General features: G+C 41.9%; 1 long non-coding RNA gene across 1 annotated transcript; it reads right to left on the minus strand.

Moving 5' to 3' along the window:
- Window positions 1–3,557: 3,557 nt before the first annotated feature.
- On the minus strand, window positions 3,558–26,654 carry LOC134731063 (uncharacterized). The gene is made up of 4 exons (XR_010113133.1): window positions 26,607–26,654; window positions 19,745–19,836; window positions 16,261–16,408; window positions 3,558–5,029 (listed from the first exon to the last, which is right to left on the minus strand). It is a non-coding gene; the product is annotated as an uncharacterized LOC134731063 (long non-coding RNA).

The raw sequence follows: 26,654 nt of genomic DNA on the forward strand, positions 1-26,654 counted from the left end.
GGGAGGCTGAGGTGGGTGGATCACCTGAGCTCAGAAGTTCAAGACCAGCCTGATCAACATGATGAAACCCCGTCTCTACTAAAAATACAAAATTAGCCAGGCATGGTGGCACACACCTGTAATCCCAGGGACTTGGGAGTCTGAGGCAGGAGAATCGCTTGAATCCAGGAGGTGGAGGTTGCAGTGAGCTGAGATTGCACCATTGCACTCCAGCCTGGGCAACAAGAACCAGACTCCATCTCAAAAAAAAAAAAAAGATGTGAACTGATCAATTTCATCCTTCCTTCTTCCCATTAAGCCAGAAAGTACTTCAGAGAAGCCAGGGCTTCAAAATGACAAACTTGTATCAAGAGAGTATTAATTAAATAAATAACAAATGGTAAAGACTTTAACAGACTCATACAGGTCTGGTTTTAAATGCCCCCCTTCTGCTACATAGAACCTGTGAGGACTGAATTATACTATGCAGCCAAAGCAACTAGCTTGGTGCTTTTCCCTTAGTAATTGCTCAATAAATGTTATGCATTATAATGTGATTATTAGGAAACATATTCTATTTTGATGGATGAGTTTTTCTTTTGAAAATATAGCGATTGAAGATAACATTTCAATTGAGGCAATTGAAGATAAAGACTCTAGAATAAGGAAAGTTTTCTTAAAATTTCTTAAACAGATGACATCAGCACTCACCATAAAACAAAACCATAATAAATTGAAATACATTAAAAAAGTAAGAACTTTTGTTTATTAAAGAAATCAAGAATGGGAAGGAAAGCCAAGAGTGGGGGAAGATATTTGCAATACATATAAATGCCAAAGGACTCTTATCCAGCATCTACAAAGAACACCTCATCTATTGCTTGCTGTAGGACAAGTTTTCCCAACATTTAGGGGCTTAAAACAACAAATATGTATTATCTCATAGTTTCTGTGGGTCAGGAACCTGAGCATGACTTAGTTGAGTGCCTATGACTTAGAGTCTCCCGTGAGATTGGAGTTGAGCTGTCAGCGGGGGCTCTGGTCATCTCAAGACCTCACTCGGAGAGGAGCTGCTGTGGGCAGGAACCAGGTGCTTTCTGGCTCTTGGCTGGAGACGTCAGTTTCTTGCCATGTGGCCCACTCCATAGGTCAGCTCACAAGGCAGTTGGCTTCTCCTAGAGCAAAGGCTCCAAGATAGGTAGATAGATAGATAGATAGATAGATAGATAGATAGATAGACAGATAGGTGATAGATAATAGTTAAATAGATAATAGGTAGACAGATAATAGATGATAGATGATAGATAATAGATAGATGATAGATGATAGATAATAGATGATTGATTGATAAAGATAGCTAGACAGACAGAGAACCAGCAAGATGGAAGTCACCATCTTCTTGTAACTGGATGTCAGAAGTGATGTCTTTCTCATGTTTGCTGTATTCTACTCATCAGAAGTGAAACATAGTTGGGCATGGTGGCTCACCCCTGTAATCCCAGCACTTTGGGAGGCCAAGGGCAGATTGCTTGAGGTCATGAGTTCGAGACCAGCCTGGCCAACATGGTGAAACCCCATCTCACTAAAAATACAAAAATTAGCTGGGTATGGTGGTGGGCGCCTGTAATCCCAGCTAAGCGGGAGGCTGAGGCATGAAAATTGCTTAAACTGGACGTGGGTTGGGGCGCAGAGGTTGCAGTGAGCTGAGCTCACACCACTCACTCGAGCCTGGGCAACACAGCAAGACTCCATCTCAAAAAAAAAAAAAGAAAAGAAAAAAAAAAGAAAGAAGTGAGTCATTAGATTTGGTCCACACTCAAGGGAGAGGTACACAAGGGTGTGAACACAGAAGGGGTTGGTCCCTGGAGGCCGTTTGAGAGGCTTCCTACCACATTCTCACAAATCAATGAGAAGAAACAAACAGCATAATAGAAAAACGGACAGATAATTCAGCCCACACTTTATGAAATAAAATATCGCAATTGTCAATAAACAGAGGAAATAGTACTCATTAGTCATGGCGGAAATAAAAATGAAAACCAAGATGAAATACTTCCACATAACCAACAGACTAGCTAACAATAAAAAGGCAGAACATACACCAAGTGTGGGCAAGGATGTGGGACAACTGGAAGTCTCATACACAGCTGGTGGGAGTATAAATTTGTATGATCACCTTATAAAACAATTTGGCAGTATTTATTAAAGCTAAACACATATATTCTATGACCCAGCACTTCCATACCTAGAAAAATGCCTAACAAAATTGCATGTTTGTGTACACTCAAAAGATGTGTGTAAGAAGATTCATAGCAGCTTTACTTACAATAACCAAAAACCTGAAAACCTCCCAAATGTCTGTCAACAACAGAATAGATGAATAAATTGCAAATAATCATGCAGTCAATTACAATAAAGCAACAAAAGCGATAAACTACTGCTATATGTTAATAATATGAATGGATCTCATGAAACAACATTAAATAAAGAAATGAGCCAGAAAAATACACATCCTATACAATTGTATTTATATAAAACTCAGAAACTGGCCAAACTAATCCATGATGAGGGGAGTGCGGAAAGTGGTCTGTTTTTGTAGGACTCAGTGACTGCGAGGGATCAAGGTGGAAGGGACTAGGGACCTAGTAATGTCCTGTTTTCTTGATACAGTGATACGGCCATTAACTTTGTGAAAATTCAATGGCTATATACACTTATGATTCATGCACTCTTCTGTATGCATATATTTCAATAAAATTTTTCCTAAAAAAAAAACTTTGTGACAAACTTTCTGCTGTGCTATTCAGAATGGCACCTGTGAATAAACTTGCTAATAAATAAATTTATTTAAAACTGAAAATCTATCCATTGATGCTATGTCCTAAGTTCTAGTTCCTAAGGCCCTAAGTATTAAGATTTATCTTTTAACTGAATTCTTGGAAAGAAAAAATTCACCGACTTTTTTTTTAACCTTTTGGTTTCTCTTCTCCCCCAAAGGAGCATTAGAAATGTTCTCCACTTTGGGCCAGGCACGATGACTCACGTCTGTAATCCCAGCACTTTGGGAGGCTGAGGTTGGTGGATCACCTGAGGTCAGGAGTTCGAGACCAGCCTGGCCAACATGGTGAAACCCTGTCTCTACTAAAAACACAAAAATTAGTCAGGCATGGGTGTGCGTGCCTGTAGTCCTAGCACTCAGGAGGCTGAGGCAGGAGAATTGCTCAAACCCGGGAGACAGAGGTTGCAGTGAGCTGAGATTGCGCTCCAGCCTGGGCAACAGAGTGAGACTCCATCTCAAAAAAAAAAAAGTTCTCCACTTTGGAGGACACCAAAAGTTGATCTGTCTTTCCCATCTTCAATGAGCTCACAGATTCCTTTGCTAAAACATCTCAGTCTTAATATGAGAGAAAAGGTTTATAAAAGATTTAGATGTTTTATTTTCTCCATTGACGTTTATTACGTACAAATTATTTGACACCCAATAGTTTGTAGCTCTTTATCCAGGACCCATATTCTCAAATCTGCAGAATCAGGACACTGGTATTTTGCATGGTGGTATCATGAGATATCACCGTGTGTGTATGTGTGTAGATGTGTGTGTGTATATATGTATGTGTACCTGTGTGTATGTGTGAATACGTGTGTGTGTGTGTGTGTGTGTGTGTGTGTGTGTGTGTTGATGGGGTTCAGAAGAAACTGGTGCTGGGAGGGTTTATGGAAATAGGTACAGATGGGGAATAAGACAAGGAGACCCAGAAAAGGAGAGATTTAGGAGAGAAGGAAGACTTGAGAGATTTCTTAGCCATATGTTGAAATTTCAAATACACTATCATGTTGATACTCGCATGCAAAACACATGTCCTGATTCTGCAGGTTTGGGAATATGGGTCCTGGATAAGGAGCTACAAACTATTCGGTGTCACATAACTTGTAGGTAATAAATATTAATGGAGAAAATAAAACATCTACATATTTCATAAACCTTTTTTTTCTGTGAAAAAGTGAGAGGGGCATAAAAGGACTATGGCAGCAAGAAGTATAACCAAAATGTGGCCACAAGCATCATTTTTATGGCTTCATAGAACCTTGGGTTTGAAACAGATCTTTTTTTTTTTTTTTTTTTTTTTGAGTTGGAGTCTTGCTCTGTCGCCCAGACTGGAGTGCATTGGCACAATCTCGGTTCACTGCAACCTCCGCCTCCCAGGTTCAAGCGATTCTCCTGCCTCAGCCTCCTGAGTAGCTGAAATGATAGGCACGTGCCACCACGACCAGCTAATTTTTGTATTTTTGGTAGAGATGAGGTTTCACCATGTTGGTCAGTCTAGTCTCAAACGTGTGACCTCGTGATCCACCCACCTCGGTCACCCAAAGTGCTGGGATTACAGGCGTGAGCCACCGCACCTGGCCCTGAAATGGATCTTAAGAGTCATGTAATCTTACTCCAAAGTTGAATCTTAAATTCCTCTTTCATAAACTTCTGAAAGGGAGGTTTTAGTGAAGAAACAATGAGAGTAATTGACGGCATAGATTCATACATGTGTGATAGGACACTTGGTCCCTCAAGAGTCCCTAATTTAACCATTTGCATCCACTCTCTTTTTTCTCTAACATGGTATTAGACTGGTTTTTCCATGAGATTTGAGGGTCCATATTGTTTTATTACCTCAGCACTGAAAAACTGTAAACAAATGTGCATGCATACTGAATAGCTGTATTCGGTACCTTTAGGAGCAGTAAATCTTGTGGTTTTAAGCACTTTAAGTTATAGCTACTGAACAGCAAACACCCCATTGGCCATGCCAGGGAAGCTAGTGCTCTTCCAGAAAGCAAACTTTGAAAAGGTCTTCTTACTCTATACCACCACCAACTCTCCGCTAACCTCCAGGCCTCCTTTTCATACTAAATGTGTATCCCTCTCTCCGAAGCCATGGTGACACACAAATAATGAGAGTTGCTAAGTGGATATCTTCACCTTTGTTCTTCTTTTTCCAACTTCACTGAAAACTCTGCTTCAGAATGAAAGCTTTCTACATGCATCCAACATAGAAATCTGAAAAAAAAAAAAAGAAAAAACAAAAACCTACTCTTTCTTTGTGTATCACTTAAAGATCTATGTAAATGCCTCCTAGTGAGGAATATCTACTTTTGTTTAAGATTTGAAATCATTAGTTTTAAATTAGAATTGAAGTTTGACATCAAGCAGTAGGCATTGATGGTAGAAAATTGATCAGTCTCAGGAAACTACTAAATGGTGGATTAAATACATACATGGTACAGAGTATATCCTGTGTACTGTCTAGTACATTAAATGTATGTTTCTTGGGCATTGCACATAGATATTTAAAAACAATGATTTTCTCATAAACTCTCCTGTACCAAGGACTTGCTTTCTTCAAAGGTGAAAAACAGATGCATGATTGCCGTATTTGAATGCAAACCTCATAGACTAGTAGACTGTGATGGAGTCACAGTGTCATATCCAGTTGGATGGACCTTTTCTAATAGTTTCCATTTTTATCAAAAGCAAAATGAAAGCTATTTTCAATGCAGAAGCAAATTCTAAACAACACCCACCAGAATTAGCGAAGCAACATTTCATCAGAAAATCACCTGCAGAATTTAGAATGCAATTTAGAATTACTAATTAGTGTGTTAAATGGATATATTCAGAAAGTGTGGAGGGGATGAGTCAACACTTCTGAAAGAACCTTAATTTCAGAATTTCCTGAGTGAGTGCCCCAAATTATAAGCCTACCCACACATTAGTACATGGGTTAGAGAAGTCGGCTCACCCAGACATTTGTTGTGTGCATAATTTTAAAAAGAATAAATACTACTTTGGAAACTGCTCTGGTTCATTTTGCCAAAAGTAACACCCTTTCTGGGCACAATGCCACTAGATACTCACCCTGCTTTCTTTGTATCTGCGGGACCCTGAAACATTGTTTGCAATTTTATCAAAGGATTCATTGGATCAGAGGAAAATCAGAGCGAACGTATTGTCCATTAAAATGTAGAAAGGTGGGTCTAAGATGCCTTAGAAGAAAGTAAGCTTTTATCATAACACATTGTTTACCTTTTCGTTATTTTAAACTTGAATCCTATTATTTCACCATCTCTACTGTCACCCAGCCATCATTTCTTATCAACTCTTAACTGGGCTATTGCAGTGTCTCCTTCCATGGCCTCCTGGTCTTCAACCTGGCTCCATACAGCCCAGTTTCCATTCAACAGCCAGCATGAGCTTTCTAGAGCTGCCTGGACAGCTGAGGCTCTGCAAGCGGGAGAGGTGATCGCATACACAGAGGAGGTGCCCATCCCTATGAGGACAAACCTCCAGCCCCTCCAAGACGGGAAGAGCCAATAGAGTCAACTCACTGCTACAGAATATGTTGGTCCCCTGGGGAACCGTGCCGTGGTAAGGGCTCAGTGCTGGTGTCTGTTGCTGACAAGCTGGGCATTCCCTCCGAAACAGCAGTAGTGAAACAGACCTTGGTGAGTGAAGCACATGCTGCTGGGCTCATTGGTAACCTCTGTCTTTGCCACCAAGGCCATGATGCTCATGGGCCTATCATGGCAGCTCTGGGTGGCTGGTGATAAAGCTGACGAATGTCAACCAGTCAAGTCGTTTTATCTACGTGGTTACTCAGTGCCATTTCCATGGTGGGTGGATGCTTTCTGGGCATTCATACATGATACCAACATCTTCATGCTTTGTGCCAACTCCCATTTTCTCATGCACATGTCCCTCCTCCAGAACCCCTTGTCCCAATCATTTAGCGCACTTCCTTCTATGCCACCGTCCAGAGATCTGAATGTATTCTCACTTCTGGCAATTTCAGGTGTGCTGCTGAAAGCTTTGCCCATTGGGAGAACATTTTTTTTCCACCATCCAATGACCCATGAATGTGGCTATAATGCAACTCCTGTTCATTTTTGGCTTGCCCCCACATACTGAACCAAGCAAGTCATCTATAGACCAACTTTGAAACTTTCTCTTTTCTTTCTTTCTTACTTTTCTTTTTTTTTGATGGAGTCTCACTCTGTCACCAGGCTGGAGTTCAGTGGCACGATCTCAGCTTACTGCAACCTCTGCCTCCTGGGTTGAAGTGATTCTCCTCACTCAGCTTCCCAAGTAGCTGGGACTGCAGGTGCACGCCACCACACCCAGCTGATTTTTGTATTTTTAGTAGAGACGGGGTTTTACCATGTTGGCCAGGATGGTCTCCATCGCTTGACCTCGTGATCCACTGGCCTCGGCCTCCCAAACTCCTGGGATTACAGGCGTGAGCCACCGCGCCCAGCTGAAACTTTCTCTTTTCTTAAGAGACAGAGTCTCTCTCTGTGGCCCAGACTAAAGTGCAGAAGTGCAATCATAGCTCACTGCAGCCTCCAACTCCTGGGCTCAGGCAATCTTCCCTCCTCAGCCTCCTGAGTAGCTAGGACTGTAGATATGCACCACCATGCCCAGTTTATTTAAAAAAAATTTTTTTTTGTAGAGATCGGGTCTTGCTATGTTGCTCAGGCTGGTCATCAACCTGGAATGTTTAAACATTTTCCTCCTCCTCGAGCTGGTCATAGGGAGTAAGTGCACTAGTGCAACTGCAGTGAGTGACATGGGGGTTTGGGCTACCTGCTCGTGCAACTGACATGTGCCTGCTGGCCTTGCTCTAATTTGATCCCAGATGCTCCATTTTCATCTTAGAGTGGACTTTCTGAGCTCATTGGCTTTAGGACTTGGAAGGTTTAACAGAACGCAGTTCATAAATGGAAGTTCTAAACACATGGTCACCCGCTGTCCCATAGCTAAGTGTTCCAATGCTATCAGGGCCCAGTGATGCACAGGGACTGATTCCCAAGGCATGTCACTCTCTGCTGAGGATGACCTGGCTTCACTTCAGAATCACAGGGGCCTGTGTTGTGATTCTTCTACTGGAGCTTGTCATAAGTTTCATACTGCATCATGCCTTCCCCACTGTCACTTCCCAAACCATAGGATCTGCCTGATCAGATGATCCCAACAGCAGGGCTGATTGCTTCATGGCCCGGACCTGAAGCAGTGCTCTTTCCCACTCTGAGTGCTGTGCAAACTGGCAGCCTTTTTTGTTACCTGGTACATGGGCTGGATCAGTTTTCCCAGGGTGGAATATGTGGCCACCAGATTCTAAAGTGGCTCACTGGGTACCACGCTTCTTTCCCTGCGTGAAGAATTCAAGATGTCGAAATGTGCATTTTTTTTAAAGTATATCCCAGCATGACCCTGATCAGAGGACCCCCTAAAACCTTCACTGAATTGTCCAGTGATCTTCGTAGGGTTCTCTCCCACCCTCTAGAGCACAGGTGACTTTCCAAGGCCTCCAGGGCACTGCTGTTTCTTGCTCATCCTGTCCAAGCAGCATGATGTTGATAAGATGGTTGGTGTGACTGGGGAATGGTCCATACCTCTTCACACTGTGTTATGACAGAGCAGGAGGACTAATATAGCCCTCGGGAAAAACTATAAGTGAACATTGTCCTTTTCACATCAACATGAAGTGTTTCTCATCCTTTTTCTCTTCTTCTCTTCTCTTCTTCCTCTTCTTGTTTTTTTTTGTTTTGTTTTGTTTTGTTTTTGATTTTTTTGTGACAGGGTGTCACTCTGGAGTGCAGTGGCTCAATCATACCTCACTGCAGCCTCAACCTCCTGGACTCAAGCAATCCTCTCACCTCAGCCTCCCCATTAGCTGGGACTACAGGTGGGTGCCACAACTCCCGGCTATTTTTTTTGTAAATTTTTTGTAGAGACAGGGTCCCACTATGTTGTCCAGGCTAGTCTCGAACTCCTGGGCTCCAGCAATCCTCCCAACTCAACCTCCCAAAGTGTTGGGATTACAGGCATGAACCACTGCAATCAGCCTCTGATACTTTTTCCTAATTGAAGTGAAGAAGAATACACTTTGCCAACTGATGACTTTATCCCATGTAGCTGAGTTTAATCTGCTTTTTCAGTAACACCAGAATTGGCAAGCAACTTCCAGGATGGCTATAGCTTGGTTAAGCCTGTGGTACTCTTAAGTCATTCCCCAGGACCGATATGGTTTCTCCAGGGACCAGCCTGGCAAATTAAACTGAGAAATGACAGAGACCAATGCTCCTACATCTTTCAGGTCACTAATCTCTGTCGTCTGCTCACAGTATTGGTGAATTCCATTTGGCCTTCTTAATTATAAAAAAGTCTTACTCTACAGACCAGGGACACAGTGTGGGATTACTCCAATAGTCAAATGCATCGATTCCACTTATATGCTTAGGAATTGGAAAGTGGCAACAGGCAAGTCCGTGGACCTAGGGGCCCACTGTGAGCTGAACTTTAGCCAGGACCCTGGTTATTACTACCTAGTTCCTGCGGGCCCCATGCTGACCAAGAGCCACAATGATATCTTGGGTCTCTGAGTACCAATGTCGACTCAGACTCTGTAGCCAATTAGTTCTTGAAATATCTGCTTTTTCCTCCCTTTCCACAGGGTATGGTCACCTAAATAAATGGCTATAGGTCACTTTGTGGAAGAACTAGAGAAGTGTCACAGGATCTACTTGTCATGATGTTACAGGATCCTGTAGGACCTGGCTACGTCTTAGTCAAAGGGCTCCAGGTCTGAAAATTGGCTCCGGCATGGGGACCAACCACCAAATGGTAACTTGTTACTGGGACAACTGCTTTCAGACTTTGACTCCTCCATTCTAACTTTGTTCTTCTTTTTAAATTAGAGATATCAAGTGGCACCTTGGTTGGCTGCTGTCAGGGGCAGTGTTCAGCAAACTGCAGTCAGATCCAGCCCATCGTGAGTTTTTGGAAATAATGTTTTATTGGAACACATTCATGCTTATTAGGCTCTTCATTCTTTCCCTTGCTGTCTATGAAGGAAGCTTAGACATCTCTCCTTTGCTGAGGCTTGTCCATCATTTTTTCCTGGCTTGTAGGAGCCACTCCCATCAAATTAGTTTGTCCTATCCCCTGGGGCTTTGCTAGGGTGATAAAAACTATATCCTGAGAAAATGCTCCCAAATCAATGAATTCTTGGTTATCCAGCTTAACATTCTAGCCTCCTCAACCAAAAACCCTCAAGTTTAACCCCAGGAGTATTTCCATGGTACTGCCAGTACATACCAGATAGTTGTCTCCTTTCTTTTTCCTTTTTCAACAGGGTGTCACTCTATCGCCCAGGCTGGAGTGCAGTGGCATGATCAGGACTCACTGCAGCCTCTACTTCCTGACAGAGCAGGAGTATCGCCATCTTGGACAAGCACTGTCATTTTTAAATTCACCTGAATCAAAAACCTCCCAAATCCAAAGGCATCAGCCTAATAGCTAAGGTCAGCATGACCATAAACCACAAACAACATCTCTGACCAGAAACATTCCAAACTCATCCCCAACCAGAAACATGCTAGCCCTAAGATAACTCACCTCTGGCTGGGAAGATGCCAGCCCTGAGATAACCCACTTCCTGCTGGAAAGATGTCAGCCCCAAGATAACCTCCCCTCCACCCAGAGACATTCCAACCCCGTCATAAACATCTTCCCCACACAGAAACATTCCAAGCTTGTAATAAGCCCCTCACCCTAAAACCAATATATACTCTTAGTCTGTAAGAGAAAGTGCTCCTGACCAAAATTGTCCAGAAGCCCCTCTCGGGTTTTTCTCTAAAAGAAACCTGTCTTTGACTGTTAAGCTGCATTCTGTGTTTCTTTCCTCTTTCTTTAACTCTTACACTTCCCAGGCTCAAATGATCCTCCTGCCTCAACCCCCAAGTAGCTGCACCATCATGCCCAGCTAATTTTTTTGAATTTTAGTAGAGATGAGATCTCCCTATGTTGCCCAGGATTATCTCAAACTCCTGAGCTCAAGGGATTCTCCTGCCTCAGCCTCCCAAATTGCTGCAATTACAGGCATGAGCCACCATGCCCCACCACGTCTTATTTCTTTCTGTGTAGATCTCTCTCTTGCCTTACAGGGCACACCCTGACTATATATGTGTTATCTTAGAATTTCACTCTATCAGTCTGGGAGCAGGAATGGAGATAGAGACAGGTCTCAAGGGCTGTGTCTGTGTCTTTTGGTGAGGAAGATTCTGCAGCATCTTTCAGTATGGTCAAAGTGCTAGCTCTTACTAGGGAAAGATGGGCCACCCATCCATGCCCAGAGGATGGGGGTGGGAATGCTGTAGAGTCAGCATCACTAAGGACATCTCTCCAGATTTCCTGCTTAAAGGAGTGTTTAACGTCTCTGGTGCTCTGAGATCCTCATAATTAGGTCTTGAGCTTGCCTTTTATTGTGCCTGCCCTTCAGCTATAGGTGGTAAAGAGTTCTTTATATGCAACCACCATTACCACTGCAGTCTCTATGTTTCCCACACTTAGCTATTAAGTGCATAATAATGGCTCTCAGTCTCTCATTCCCCACTAACATGCAGTCAATGCACTTAGCCTTAGCCAGCCAATTGTGCTATATACATATATATATATATATATATATATATATATATATATATATATTTTGAGACAGAGTCTTGCTCTGTTGCCAGGCTTGAGTACAGTGGTGCGAACTTGGCTCACTGCAATTTCCATCTCCCGGGCTCAAGCAATTCCCCTGCCTCAGCCTCCTGAGTAGCTGAGATTACAGGCGCACACCACCACACCAGCTAATTTTGTGTATTTTAGTAGGGACAGGGTTTCACCATGTTGGCCAGGATGGTCTCGATCTCCTGACCTCGTAATCCACCCATCTTGGCCTCCCAAAATGCTGGGATTACAGGCATGAGCCACTGTACCTGGCCCAATTGCACTATACTTATAGGAAGTTTCCCTCGTATTTCCAAATGCAGATATCATCACACCCATCGCAGCATTTGCCCTGACAGGAACATTTTCAAGGCCCCCCTACCAGTGAAATATTAGCAGTTGGACTGCATCTTGTTACCAGGACCATACATGTGTTTCTGACCTGCCAAGTAGGTGAGTTAATTTTACAACTCCACCTTGCTGTCTGTTTTCTCAAACCACTCTTGGTACCACTTGTGTTAACCCAGATCCTCTGAGAAGCTGACATTGACAGGAGTAATATTCAAGGATTTTATTAAGGAAGATGCTTTTGAAAAGAAAATGAGGGTGAGAGCTGGAAAAGGCTGGGAAAGATGTCAGGCTAGGAGGCAAGTGTGAATCTAAGTGAAGATGAGAGGGAGAGAATGTTGGGTGGAACTGTCCTAGACTGTCATGCAGTCTAAGGAAGCTTCAACAAAGCCAGCAGGGATTCCTTGAGTTTACATTGCCAAAAGAGGAGTTTAATGTCTCCCAGAAATGAATCTGCTTTTGTAGCCCTGCCACGCTCAGTCCTTGACAAGGGAGCAGTCTTGTCCAAGTAAGGTGTGGCCCCAGCCAAAATAAAGCAATGTATCTCAAAGCATAGCATCTGGGGCACTGGTTGCACTCCTTATAATGGGAGCTCTGCAAGCCACAATTTTATGGCTACCATAGAAAGTCAATGTAAGTTCAATCAAAATCCTATGTGGAATTTTTTTTTTTAATTGACAAGCTAATTCAGAAATGTAAACAGAAAAGTAAAGGACCTAGCATACCTAAAACAATTCAGAAAAGGAACAAAGCTGAAGGACTTAGACAACCTAATTTCAAGACTACAGCAATCACATATAGGGTCATGTATTGCTTAATGATGAGGATACATTCAGAAATGTGTAGGTGATTTTGTTGTTGATTTTGTATGTGTGAACATCATAGAGTGCACTTATCAAACCTAGACAGTAGAGCCTCTTATATACCTGGGCTATAAGGTCTAGCTTATTGCTCTTAGACTACAAACCTGTTCATCATGTTACTGTACTGGATACTGTAGGCAATGGGAACACAACGGTAAGTATTTGTTTATCTACATATACCTAAACATAAAAGAAAGTATAGTAAAAACATGGTATTATAATCTTATGGGACCACCATCCAGTATGCAGTCTGTCATTGGCAAAAATGACATACAGTGCATAACTGTACACATAAATTAATGAAATCAGCCTGACAGTACAGAATCCAGGAATAGACCCCTGTCTACATGCTCTATCGCAGGGGTGTCCAAACTTTTGGCTTCCCTGGGCCACACTGGCAGAATGTGGCACAATTGTCTTGGGTCCCACATAAAATACACTAATTCTAATGATAACTGATGAGCTAAAAAAAAATTGCATAATGTTTATGAATTTTTATTGGGCTACATTCAAAGCCATCCTGGGCTGCATGCAGCCCATGGGCCATGGCTTGAACAAGTGTGATCTGTTGGTTTTCAAAACAGTGCAAAGATTACTCACTAGGGAGAGATATTCTTTTCAACAAATGATGCTGGAACAATTGGATACCAAGGTGCAAAAAATGAACTTTGATTCTTACCTCACACTACATACAAAAGTTAACTCAAAATGGATCATAGATCTAAATAACAAATCAAAACTGTAAAATTTCCAGATGAGGATATGGAAATTTTGTTTTCTTGTTACCTTGGGTTAGGCAAAGATTTCTAAGAACATAAAAATCACGAAGGAAAATTTTGATAAATTAAACTTAACTGAAATTTAAGCAGCTGGGCACAGTGGCTCATGCCTGTAATACCAACACTTTGGGAGGCTGAGGCAGACAGATCACTTGAGCTCAAGAGATTAAGAGCAGCCTGGGCAACATGGTGAAACCTCCTCTCAAAAAAAAAGTTAAAAAAAAAAATTAGCTGGCACACACCTGTAGTCCCAGATACTTGGGAGGCTGAGGTGGAAGGATCACTTGAGCCCAGGAGGCAGAGTTTGCAGTGAGCCGAGATTGCACCACTGCACTCCAGCCTGGGTGACAGAGCCAGACCCTGTCTGGGAAAAAAAAAAAAAAAAGAAGAAGAAAGAAATTTAAAACTTTTGCTTTTGAAAATACACTGCGAAGACAATGAAAAGAAAATTCACAGGCAGGGAGAAAATATTTGCAAAACATATATCCAGAATATATGCAGAATAGATAAAGAACTCTTAGAGATCAATAATATGAAGACCACAGCCCAATTTCATTTTTTTTTTAAAAAAAGAAGCGCAAAAATTTTGAACTGATATTTCACCAAAGAAAATATATGAATGGCAAATAACATGAAAATATGTTTGATATTGATAGCCATTGGGAAATACTAATTAGAACCACAATAAAATCCTACTACATATACACTGGAATATCTAAAATTAAAAAGTCTAACAATACCAAGTATTGCCAAGGATGTGAAGCCACTGGAATGCTCATGTATTGCTGGTAAATGCAAAATGGTGCAACCACTTTGGAAAACAATTTGGCTGTTTCATATAAAGTTAAACATACAGGTGCCATTTAATCCAGCAATCTCACACCTAGGCATTTACCCAAAATAAAGGAAAATATATATTCACACAGACTAGTGAATTCATGTTCATAGCAGCTTTATTTATAATAGCCCCAAATTAGAATCAACCTAGATTTTGGCATATCTGTATAGTCACACAATGGAATTACTTCTCAGCAATAAAAAGGAATGAACTACCAATATACCCAACAACACAGATAAATCTCACAACAATTATTCTAACTGAAAGAGCTCGGATACAAAAGACTATATGATTTTATTTATGTGAAATTCTAGAATAGACAAAACTAGAGTAGCAGATCAGTGGTTCCCAGGGCCTGGAGCTGGGCAGAGGAGACTGTCAACACATGAGCACTGGGAAATAGGGGGATGATGGAAATGTTCTGTATGTCATGAGGGTGGTGGTATAGGTGTTAAAGAAAGAGGAAAGAACACAAAAAGCAGCTCAACAGTCAAAGACAGGTTTATTTTGGGGAATAAACCTGAGAGGGGCTTCTGGCCAATTTCCGTCAGAAGCGCTATCTCTTACAGACTAACAGTATATATTGGTTTTAGGGTGACGGGGCTTATCACAAACTTGGAATGTTTCTGGGTTGGGCAGAAGTTTTTGACAGGGTTGGAATGTCTCTGGGTGGAGGAAAGGTTATCTTGGGGCTGACATCTTTCCGGCCGGAAGGGAGGTTATCTCAGGGCTGGCATGTCTCTGCTAGGGGATGTTATTTGTGGTTTATGGTCATGCTGATCTTAGCCATTAGGCTGATGCCCTTTGGATTCGGGTGGTTTTTGATCAAGGTGAAGCTTAAAATGGCAGTGCTTGTCCAAAATGGTGATGCTCCTGCTCTGACAGGTAGTAGTTACCCAACTTTATGCATTTGTCAAAACTCATTGAATTTTACACTTCAAATTGGTGAATTTTGTTGTATATATATTATACACCAGTAGACTAATTTTTTTAAGTAAGAGAAAATAAAATAATGGTGGAGACATAAAATGGAACTTGTAGTAATAATCTTAAGGTTATTAAATAATTTTATTTAAAATTGACTTGTATTTAAGGGACTGTGCATTTGTTTCTCAGGTTTCTAAGTGCTATCTTGAAAACAGAAGTCTAATAATTTACAAAATTGACTTCTCAGTTCCAGGATGAAGTAAGAATTTTCTTCTCTGCATAAAGTGGACATCATTTGAAACAGCAACAATATTGTCATAGTAGACCCAACAAAGACTTTCACTGGACTGTCTCTCATACTGACCCATTACACAGGTCCATAATTCAGTGAAGCTATTTGGGGATAGTCATTACAATTCTACACAAATCATCAGTTCTTTACCAAGCTGCCATAATCCATGGTTAGATTTTAGAGCATCTGAGAACATGGAATACTGTATGATCTCCAATTATTTTTTGCTAAATATGAATTCTCTCAATAAGGCTTTTGACAAACATTTTGGGAATTAGCTCGTGGTTGCCTTTCTTGGCATGGACAGTGCTAGAAACTACTCAATGGTGCGCATGACCACAGACCCCTAAAATCTTGAACTGATCATTGAGCTGGAGGTAGAAATAACCTATTTGTGGAGGTCAAGGTCTCTAACAAGGGAGGAGTCGGCTAGCTTTACCTTTTACCATTCATTCTCCTTTCGTATTTTCAATAGGAGAAATACAGAGAAGTTAATGGCATTGAGCGGTTCCATTGTCTACTGCCTTTCAGAGATTGAGAAGCTTGAGCCAGTTGTATGTTTTTTTGAGATTCAAATGTATTAAATAAGAAAGATATGCCAAAACAAGTCTCTAAATATTGTGATAAATTTAAGTGTTAATAATTAATAACTTATTATGAATCAATAATTCATAAATCTACTGTATATTTACCTTCATTTGGAGATAAGTAAAAAGACTACATTTGAAGCCCCTTTTGTGCATGATGTCCTGGGGAAATGTCCCTCTTGTAGCCACTCACCCCACCCCAAATAGGTTCTATTCTTCTAGGGTGAACTATTTAATTGGGGTCAGCAAAGTCCTATGAAAAGAGAATGAATAATTATTTCTATATGCCAAGAACGCTTTTAAATGCATTACTTGTATTAACTCATTCACTTTTCACAAGCGTTGTGAGAATAGGATTAATACTATGAGATAAATCCTATTAGGTGAGGAAATGAAGATAGAATAGTTAGTAACTTGCCCACTATCATGGCTGGTAAGTGGCAGAGCTGACTCCAAAGTCTGTGCTCTTAACTGTCATGTTGGAGGTTGGATCATGTAAAAGTAGCCAATTGTCAATCATGTGTGACTAACAAAATTGGCAATTTCATATGGTTCAACTTGATGTAACGCTCAGATTGGCTGAAGCTATGTTTTTATGAGCATGAATATATGGGGCACATTTGTTTCTATTGCCAGTCGAGAATACATATCAACCTTTTATCTCAATTTGACAAATCCAGTATTTATTTCTGAATTCTTTTTGCTCCAGGGCAAAGACATTTTAAAATTCATGTCTGCTTTGAGAAGGGGTGGGGGGCACAGCTAGCTAATCAGAGCTTAACAAAAGGAGGGACTTTCTAATGACTAGAGTTGTCAAAGCTGGGCTGATGGTCACTATGGACAGTGGTGGGAGCTTCTGTCCTGGGAGGTGCCCTCAGAGATGGGATATGCTATTACTCAATAAGTCTTCCAAGGGTTCCTGCCTCATTAGAACTCAGCCAGTGCAGGAGTTAGACATCCATCAGACTCCTGCATGCCCAGAATGTGGCAAGCTTGCCCTGCTGGACTTTTTACTATGGGTACTCTGTTTTTCTTCCTAGATGTCAACATTTAGAAATCATAGTGTTACCAGAGGGTCCTTGCTCCTGGAGCTCCCAAGATGGTTGTGGGCCGCTTCCACAATGGCGGTGGGCCATTTCCAAGATGGTGGCAAGCCTCCTGATCTCTGACCTGGGGTTCTTGGCCTCACGGATTCCAAGGAATGGAATCTTGGTCCATGCAGTGAGTGTTATAGCTCTATTAGAAGCCGTGGGTCACGGAAGAGAACCGTGGAACCCAGTGACTGTGTTCAGCTCAATTAGGACGAACCTGCGCACTTAGCAGTGCAGGAACAATGGAAAGCTTTTAGCTCGATCAGGACCAGCAATGTGTGCCTCGCTGGATCAGGAGCACAGCGGACACCCTGCTGGATCCAGAGGGATGGAAGTCAGTGGCGGGTCTGCGATGGCGGCAGACAGCAGTGGTGGACGGTGAGTGAAAGCTCAGTTCAAGCCCTAACAAACAGGGACCAGAAGAGTGGGCAGTTGCAAGATTTAATAGAGTGAAAACAGAGCTCCCATACAAAGGGAGGGGACCCAAAGAGGGTAGCTGTTGCTGGCTCCAATGCCTGGGTTTATATCCCAATCATTGTCCCACCCACTGTGCTCTCAGGCAATAGATGATTGGCTATTTCTTTACCTCCTGTTTTTGTCTAACTAGCATTTTAGTGAGCTCTCTGTACTACCTGATTGGTCGAGTGTGAGCTGAGTTGCAAGCCCCGTGTTTAAAGGTGATGCGGTCACCTTCCCAGCTAGGTTTAGGGATTCTTAGTCGGCCTAGGAAGTTCAGCTAGTCCTGTCTCTCAATAGTCAAGGGGATTCTATTGAAAAATGGGGAGGTTCCTTTTGCTCTGGTTGAATATTTTTGTAATTTCATGAAGGATTCAGAGCAAAATAGTGCTCTGTCTTTCAGAAGCACATTGAGGGTCCTTAAATTTCATAGTCTAATTTTACAAGGTCCCTTTCTTGTTTCCATAGGTTACTAGAAACTATTTGTTTCTTCCCTCTGGACAGAGCCCACAGAATTCATAAGATCTTCACCACTGGGATTTAGCAGCCTTGCATTTGCTGGAAATTGACTCTGGAATGGTAACCAGATCAAGACCACTCTCTTTATTTGCTTTTTTTTGAGACAGAGTCACTCAGTTGCCCAGGCAAGAGATATGATCTTGGCTCACTGCAACCTCTGCCTCCTAGGTTCAAGCAATTCTCCTGCCTCAGCACTCCCAAGTAGCTGTGATTACAGGCATGCACCACCTCACCTGGCTGAATTTTGCATTTTTAGTAGAGATGGGGTTTCACCATGTTGGCCAGGCTGGTCTCGAACTCCTTTCCTCAAGTGATCTGCCCACCTCAGTCTCCCAAAGTGCTGGGATTACAGGCATTACCCACCATGCCCGGCACTTTACTTTCATTTTATTGATTTACATTGCTTATCTGTGTAAACCCTGATAACAGAGATATACCCAGACTGCCTCTCAGCAGCCAGCCAAATCTGCAGATCCCCGACTTTAGCTGGAAGCCAAGGCTACTGCCAAGATTCCATAAATCAGTTCATTTGCCTCAGCCTGACTAGCAGGACCACGAAGATGAACAATGCCTCCAAAAACAAAATCAAACTGTCCTGGAGGCTACACAGAAAGAGATGGAGAATTGTCTCGGTCAATTCCAGGGCAGCGTTTGTGCAGGGTAGAATTTTTTTTTTCTTTCAGGATAGCCAATGTCCCGTTTACTGTGAAATTTGGTATTGCTGATTACAGCTTGTAATGATCATTCGGCTCAGTGGATCATATCTGACTTTTCCAAAAGCCATTTTATGTGGGCGCTAATGTGTTTGTCCCATGCTTATTCTGGTCAGTGGGGCATGCAGTTATAAGGATCAGATGGAAGTAATTTCTTGGATTTCCCTTTGATGTTTCCAAAGGGAGGAAGATTCTCTGTATCCCTCTGGGTGCTCCCTGACAGTGTGGAGAGCCCTGTGATGGCTCGAGGCTGGAGATCCTATTTTCCACCCCCAGTCACTTGACTGGTCCACCAAGAAGCTCTGCATTCTCAGGTTTTTGAGACTTGTCTCAGCCACAAGTCACGAGGCTTACCTCTCAGGAAAGTCACCTCAAGAAAAACATCCAGAAGGCTGTTCTTGGATACCTGGGGCTGAGATAGGGATGCAGTGCCCATCACTGCTTCCCTAGTTCACTCCTATGGGAAGCTGATGCCCCTTCCACCTTTCACTCATCACCTTTTCTCACTGTGCTTATTGATCCTGAACAAAAGCGGCAGCTCAGAAGCTCTCATCCAGCAGAAGTGACTGAGAGCAGGACAGCAGGCCCGTCCACCTTGGCCTTCTCCCACCAGGCGATCTGCGTGGTTCCTGCTGAGCAGACTTATCCCTAATGGCCAGAAGCACTCCTCTCTTTGCCCACCAACCCCAGCTCCAAAGCAGATGCAAGTGTCTCCATTTCCCTGGTCTTACTTTACTCCTCTGCCTCCTGGGATCAGAATAATAATTTCTAGTTCTCTGGATTGGCTCTACTTTGCAATATATGACTCACTCTCTTTTCCTTCAAGCTTTCCCTTAATGTGGTCCACACTCAAGGATGCTGGCTGGGTCTTTATCACAGGAGAATTTTCAGGTGTTCAGCAACTGAAGAAAAAAAAAAGACCTATTGAACACTCCTTTCCCTGCTCTCAGTCAGGTCACGCAGAGTTCTTGAGAGAAGAAAAACAGCAAATGTGAAACTGATGCCAGTCATCTTCTTAGAATAAAGGCCAAGAAGTAGGAGTGATTTTTTTGTGTGTTGGTGCATGCATGTATTTTAGTGGAATGAAAGAAACAGCCATGCCCTCAAACACCTCACTCTTGTGTTTACGCAGCTGGCCCCCACTGGAGGACGCGTCTGAGATTGCATTCCGTGATATTTCACCAATACCTTCAATAACCACGTCTTCTTTTCACCTCCAGATCACATTGGAAACCCATTTACTTTATTCATAAAAGTGTAACATATTCAGCCCTGAGTCTCCAGTTATTGTCAGCATTTGCACATGACCGAGCATAGTCACTGAAGCCTCTGCTCTTGCCATCACACATTTCTGAGCATTTTGAACTGTGATTGTTACTCTTTAACCTGGGGGCTTTTCGACTTTCCTAAAGAGGGGAAATCCAGATGAGAGCACCAGATCTTATGCTATCATATTAGCTAGACGGAGGAAGCAAGAATAAGTGCGGTAACAAGAGCCAGGTGAGATAATTAAAACCATCTTAATCCCTTCACACTGAGAGGGGGATGTCAGCCCATTTCTTTTCCTTTCTCTTTCTTGTTTCTTTTTTTTTTAAACTGTGTAAGCTTTAGTTCTGATTTCATTTCAAACAGCCCTTTTGAAAAACCATCAGTGCTTGTTCTACCGATGTGAATCAGTAGAATGAATTAAGTTTTGCTCAAGGCATTTAGTAGAGTAATAATCTGCTTCTCAGAGGAGGGGAAATGAAGATGAAAAAATTTAGCAAAGAGCATCTACCCTACAATGCCAGGTCTGTAATAAAACATAAAGATGCTTAAAGAAAAGTACTCCCCAACCAAAGCGGTTCTATTAGAAGCAAGTTTTGCCATGATTGCCAAACCCTCCTGGAAAGGGTGAGGAAAAAAAATCACTGTCAAAAATCATTTGAGTATAAAAGTGAAATAAAAGTCACCTTTTTAAAATGTGATATTCAATGTGGACATAGAGTGGAAGGATGCAGTACAGTCATTAAGGGAGACAAATAGAGGATGTGCCCAAGATCCCTGTCATGTGATGGTGTGGAAGACCTACTGTGAACAAAGACCTCGCGAAGCCCAGAAAGCCAGGGGGAAATCATTCCTTTATCTTTCCTGGCCCTGTGCTGTGGCGGAACAACCAAAATGAGAGTCTATTGGGTTGATCCCTGGCTTCACCCCCTTGGGGCATTCTGTTTCCCCATTCAGAGAATGAGTGAGAATAGTGAAACCTGCCTCAGCCATCAGAGGCTTGTCCCAACAGTCCAAAGAGATCAAGATTAGGAGTTGTCTTTGCAAAGAGTGAGAGAGCCAGGTGTGGTGGCGTCTGCCTGGAGTCCCACCTATGGGAGGATCTACTGGGCCCAGGAGTTTGACACTGCAGTGTGTGATAATCACGCCTGTGAATAGCTACTGGGCTATATATAGCCTGGGCAATATAGAGAGACCTCATCTCTCTCTTTAAAAAAATTGCCTGGGTGCAGTGGCTCATGTCTGTGATCCCAGCATTTTGGGAGGGTGAGGTGGGAGGATTGCTCGAGGCAAGGACTTTGAGACCAGCCTGGGCACCATAGCGAGATCTCATCTCTACAAAAAAATTGTAAAAATTAGCCAGGTATAGTAGAGTGTGCCTGGAGTCTCAGCTACTCAAGAGGCTGAGGTGGGAGGATCATTTGAGCCCAGGAGTTTGAGGCTGCAGTGAGCTATGATCACACCCCTGCACTCCAGCCTGGGTGACAGAGAAAGACCTTGCCTCAAACAAACAAACAAACAAAAAAACTTAATTGAATTTTAAAAACTTCTAACCTGAAGTTGCACCCAAGCAACTACGATTTTTCAGTATTCTCATTAATTTTGGAAAATCTTTCTGGGCAAACTCTTTAAAAGTGGGAAATATTTAAAATATTTAAAAGTGGGAGGTAAAGGAAGATAGAAAACTTCACTCTATTGGAGAGTAATGAGAGGGTAGGGAAAAGAGATTTTGTTCTTGTTTTTGTTCCCAGCAATTTCAGCACACTTTGATCAATTTAGTCTTATGAAAATGAAAATTTCAAAAAGAAACAGCCGGAGTCATGTTCCTAAGAGCACACTGGTCATGCTATTCCTCTTTGTACAATCCCACAGTGGTGTCCTGATACCTTCAGGAAAAGATTCAATGTCCTTAGAATGGCATTCGTGGCTCTCGATGGTGTGCCTTAGTGTGACCCATGCCACTTCCCATGCCTGGAGCATCCTGCTCTGCCCCCGTATCCCCCACACCTGCCCACATCCCCTCTGTGGTCTCCACCACCAGGAAGCTGCCACGGGACATTCATCAGCAGGAATGAGTGGCCTCCAGGGTGTTCATGCTGGATGGTGAATGTTGACCTTTTCCCCTCTATTTGTGAGCGCTTTCAGAATAGCAAATATATCTTTCTTCTGGCTGTCTTTGGTATCAGAAGCAATGCCTGGAAAATCAGGGGGCACAGAATAAATGTCCTTATAGCTAAGGAAGAAAGGAAAGAAATTAATGTTGATTCTATAACTTACCTACGGTTCTTCAATTTTAATTATATAAATGCCACTTTTATTGTTTTTGTCATATTTGTGAACTACCTGTTGTAGTAGCACTTGCTTAATTATTTTGCTTTAATTAACAGCTTACTTTTAAAAACTTAAATGTAATTTAAGAGAAAATGTTTTATCACTTTATTATACATTCCATGAAAGGAAGAGCTGTGTTTATTAAGCACGGAATCCCTAGTACCTTGAACTGAGCCTAGCACAAAACGGGTATCCTACTCTGGTTAAATGACTAACAGGAAAATTAGTACCACTGGCTACTAATACATGGTAACATGAATAATAGATATAAAAAATGAAAGAATACTAACAATACAGTAATTGACCCCAAACCTAAGACTCACCCCTTCTTATGGTTTGGATCTTTGTCTCCGCCCAAATCTCATGTCAAATTGTAATCCCCAGTGTTGGAGGCGAGGCCTGGTGGGAGGTGATTGGATCATGAGGGTGGTCTTTCATAAATAGTTTAGCAACATCCCCTTGGTGCTGTTCTTGTGGAAGTTAGTGAGTTCTCATGAGATCTGGTTGTTTAAGATTGTCTAGCACCTCCCCCATCTCTATCCTCCTCCTGCTCCCGCCATGTGAACTACTTGCTCCCCCTTCACTTTCCACCATGATTGTAAGTTTCCTGGGGCCTCCCCAGAAGCAGAAGCTGCTATGCTTCTTGTACAGCCTGCAGAACCATGAGCCAATTAAATCTCTTTTCTTTATAAATTACCCAGTTTCAAGTATTTCTTTAGAATAGTGCGGGAACTGACTAATACACCTCTCTTTGTTTAAAGGGGATGCCAGGATTACAGCAATGTTAGGACCCTCAGAACTCAAGTGCAAATTTCTCCTTGATTAATTAAAAGGATTGAAAGATAATTGAAATGTCTAGCTGCACACTGAGTAGTCTAGTGTCATTTCACACACAGTCGTTCCATAATCATCAAGCACCTGTACCACGGGTCTTTCCTTCAGTTTGGGAAACATCACCTATGTTATTCCTTCAAGTTCCTACTCCTCTTCTACAAAAGCTGACCAATAAGGAGTTCCAACCCATCAGGAGACTAAAACTATCTGATAAGCTCATTTAAATGGAAGTATAGAGCCCAAGAGGATGGTAACTATTAAAAAAAATGCTGGGGCTTCTTATATGTTAGTTTTGTATCATTCCTGCCTCAATTTTTTTCCCCTGTGGTTAACAACACGAGCAAAAACCTTGCATATGAAAAATATGTGCTTCTATTCATAATGTATGTCACTTTTTTTTTAAAGACAGATAGGGTCTCACTCTGGTTCTCAGGCTGGAGTGCAGTGGTGTGACCTTGGCTCACTGCAGCCTCGACCTCTTGGGCTCAAATGATCCTTCCATCTCAGCCTCCCTAGTAGTTGGGACCACAGGCATGTGCCACCATGCCTGTCTAATTTTTGTATTTTTTGTACAGACAGGGTTTCACCATGTTGCTCAGGCTAGCCTTGAACTACTGGGCTCAAGCAATCCTCCTGTCTTGGCCTCCCAAAGTGCTGGGATTACAGGTGTGAGCCCCCACGCCCTGCTATGTCACCTCTTACCATATTAAAATACAGACACTTGGAGGAAGAATCACTAGGTGGGGCACAGTGGTGAGTGGCTTGTTAAGGAGCCCTGACTGTCCACAGAAATGTCACCTTCCCTTCAAGGTTATATCTTCCTCCTGTTGTTCCTTACCGTGTAAACTAGTGCCTTGAGCACAGGCATGAAAACTTTCTTTTGGCTTTCCTTTATGTAGTTGAAGATGGCAGGACTATGCTAAGTGAAGAAAATAAATATTTGTAATATAAGAATACCATATATGAAGCCTAAAAACATTCCAACACATAGAGCATGTAAAATAGCTACCCAGGGAGATACAAACTTCTGGTAGAAGGAATCTACCAGAATATAGTAGGAAGTGGGGAGTATTATAGTTACACCAAATGCATATGTCTGTTTACAAAACAACAGAAACAAAAATTCTGGGAAACACCGCTCTATACCCAAAGGACTACCTTTACTTTCTTACACCAGGACAAGGAAAGAGCTCTTTTGCTAAAAAATAAAGCAAAGCAATAACAAGAAAAGCAAATTTAAAAATAGAAACAGAAATCCATTTGCAGTGAGATCTTAAAGCTTATTCTCCCACAGTAACCAGACATGAATTTGGGGTTGCCCTTCTCACATTCCCCCAAACTCCCTCTTGATCAATATTTGCTTTACTCTTCCTCAATGTTTCTCTGTTTATTTTTCCTTTCCAGACAACGAAACTTGTTACAAATGTGGTGTAGAAAGGAGCTACAGTGTGATCTGCACCAGACTTTCTCTAGTCAAGACTGAACCTATGGCTGGGTAGACAAAGTGGCTGCCTAGAAAGTGTATGACTTGAAGGCAGAATGAAAAGGTCCCAACCTGTATTAGTCTATTTTTATACTGGTATAAAGAACTGCCCAAGACTGGGTAATTTATTAAAAAAAAAAAAGATGTTTAATTGATTCACAGTTCAGCATGGCTAGGGAGGCCTCAGGAAACTTACAATCATAGCAGAAGGTGAAGGGAAAGTAAGGCACCTTCTTCACAAGCCGTCAGGAAGGAGAAGTGCTGAGCAAAGGGGGAACAGCTCCTTATAAGACCATCAGATCTTGTGAGAACTCACTCACTATCACGAGAAAAGCATGGGGGAACCACCCCATGATTCAGTGATCTCCACCTGGCCTCACCCTTGACATGTAGAGATTATTACAATTTAGGGTGAGATTTGGGTGGGGACACAGCCAACCCATATCACTGCCATTCTCAGATGTATCTCTTCCTTGGTCTCCTTGGAAGCCCTAAATGATGGACTGAATTTCTTTAGACTGAAGCACTGGATGCCCTGTTGAAGTACAGGTAAAAGCTGAGAGAGTGGGTCACTGCCAGGGGGTGGTCTGGCCTTTGGTTGTTAAATGCCAAAGCTGCATCTCACCTTAAGCCAACTGCCTGAACTCTCTTTTCATCTTTTCCATAGTTCCTAGGTAGTCACAATTCACTTTTATTCATTCATCCATTAATTCTTTCATTCAGCACATTTATATTGAGGATCATTTACTTAGCATTATGCCCCAAAAATTCATTGTTGAAAAAGACAGATGTTCCTGCTCTTATGGAGATAAAATGGACATTAAACAGCCAATTACACACTAATGCAATCACTATTGATTTACTGATTCAATAATTATATATTAAGCAACTACTCTGTAGTAAGTACTATGCTTGGTGCTGGAAACTTAATAGTTAACAAAAATGTCACATTCTGTGCTTTCATGAAACATGGAACTCATAGTCTAATCAAATATGACATAAGAGAATATAAAATTGTATATGAGGTAAGTGCTACAAAGGAGACACAGCTCTATGAATATATATTACAATAAATATAACTACAATAACTTTTAATAGATGTGTAATATAAAAAGATGTAAATTATGACATCAATGACCTAAAATGTAAGGGGGGAGTAAAATTGTAGTTTTTATATGTGATCAAAGTTAAGTGGTTATCAGCTTAAAACAAGCTGTTACAAGATTGTTATTTAAGACTCATGGTAATCAGAAAGCAAAAATCTCTAGTAGAAAAACAAAAGATAAAGAGAAAGGAATCTAAGCATACCACTGTAAAAAAAAAAAAATCAGGCCAGGCACTGTGACTCACGCCTGTAATCTCAGCACTTTGGGAGGCCAAGGCAGGTCGATCATGAAGTCAGGAAGTTTGAGACCAGCCTGGCCAAGATGGTGAAACCCCATCTCTACTAAAAATACAATAATTAGCCGGGCACAGTGGCAGGCACCTGTGTAAAAAGTAAAGTAGATGTTCCTCTTCAAAGAGACTTTCCTCCCCATCTAATTAGGAATAAATAGTAACTTCTCCTAGAAGCAAAATTTATTCAAAGATCTGTGCTAACATTCTTCAATATCTGCTAGCCGTAATAAAGAAATCAATGTACTTTATGTTCTTAGCTCCCACTATTTAGCCTAAATATTTGCCCTGACAGGCTTATACTGGTTCAAGCAAGCATTAGGTCACAGCCTGTTCTTCTTCATTGTTTGAAGATGTTTTTACCTTTCTCAGCATTCCACAAGTTACTTGCTCCTTCCTTTGTTCTCCTCT

This window comes from Pan paniscus, chromosome 8 (assembly GCF_029289425.2).
Source record: "Pan paniscus chromosome 8, NHGRI_mPanPan1-v2.0_pri, whole genome shotgun sequence".
In the NCBI taxonomy this organism is placed as follows: domain Eukaryota; kingdom Metazoa; phylum Chordata; class Mammalia; order Primates; family Hominidae; genus Pan; species Pan paniscus.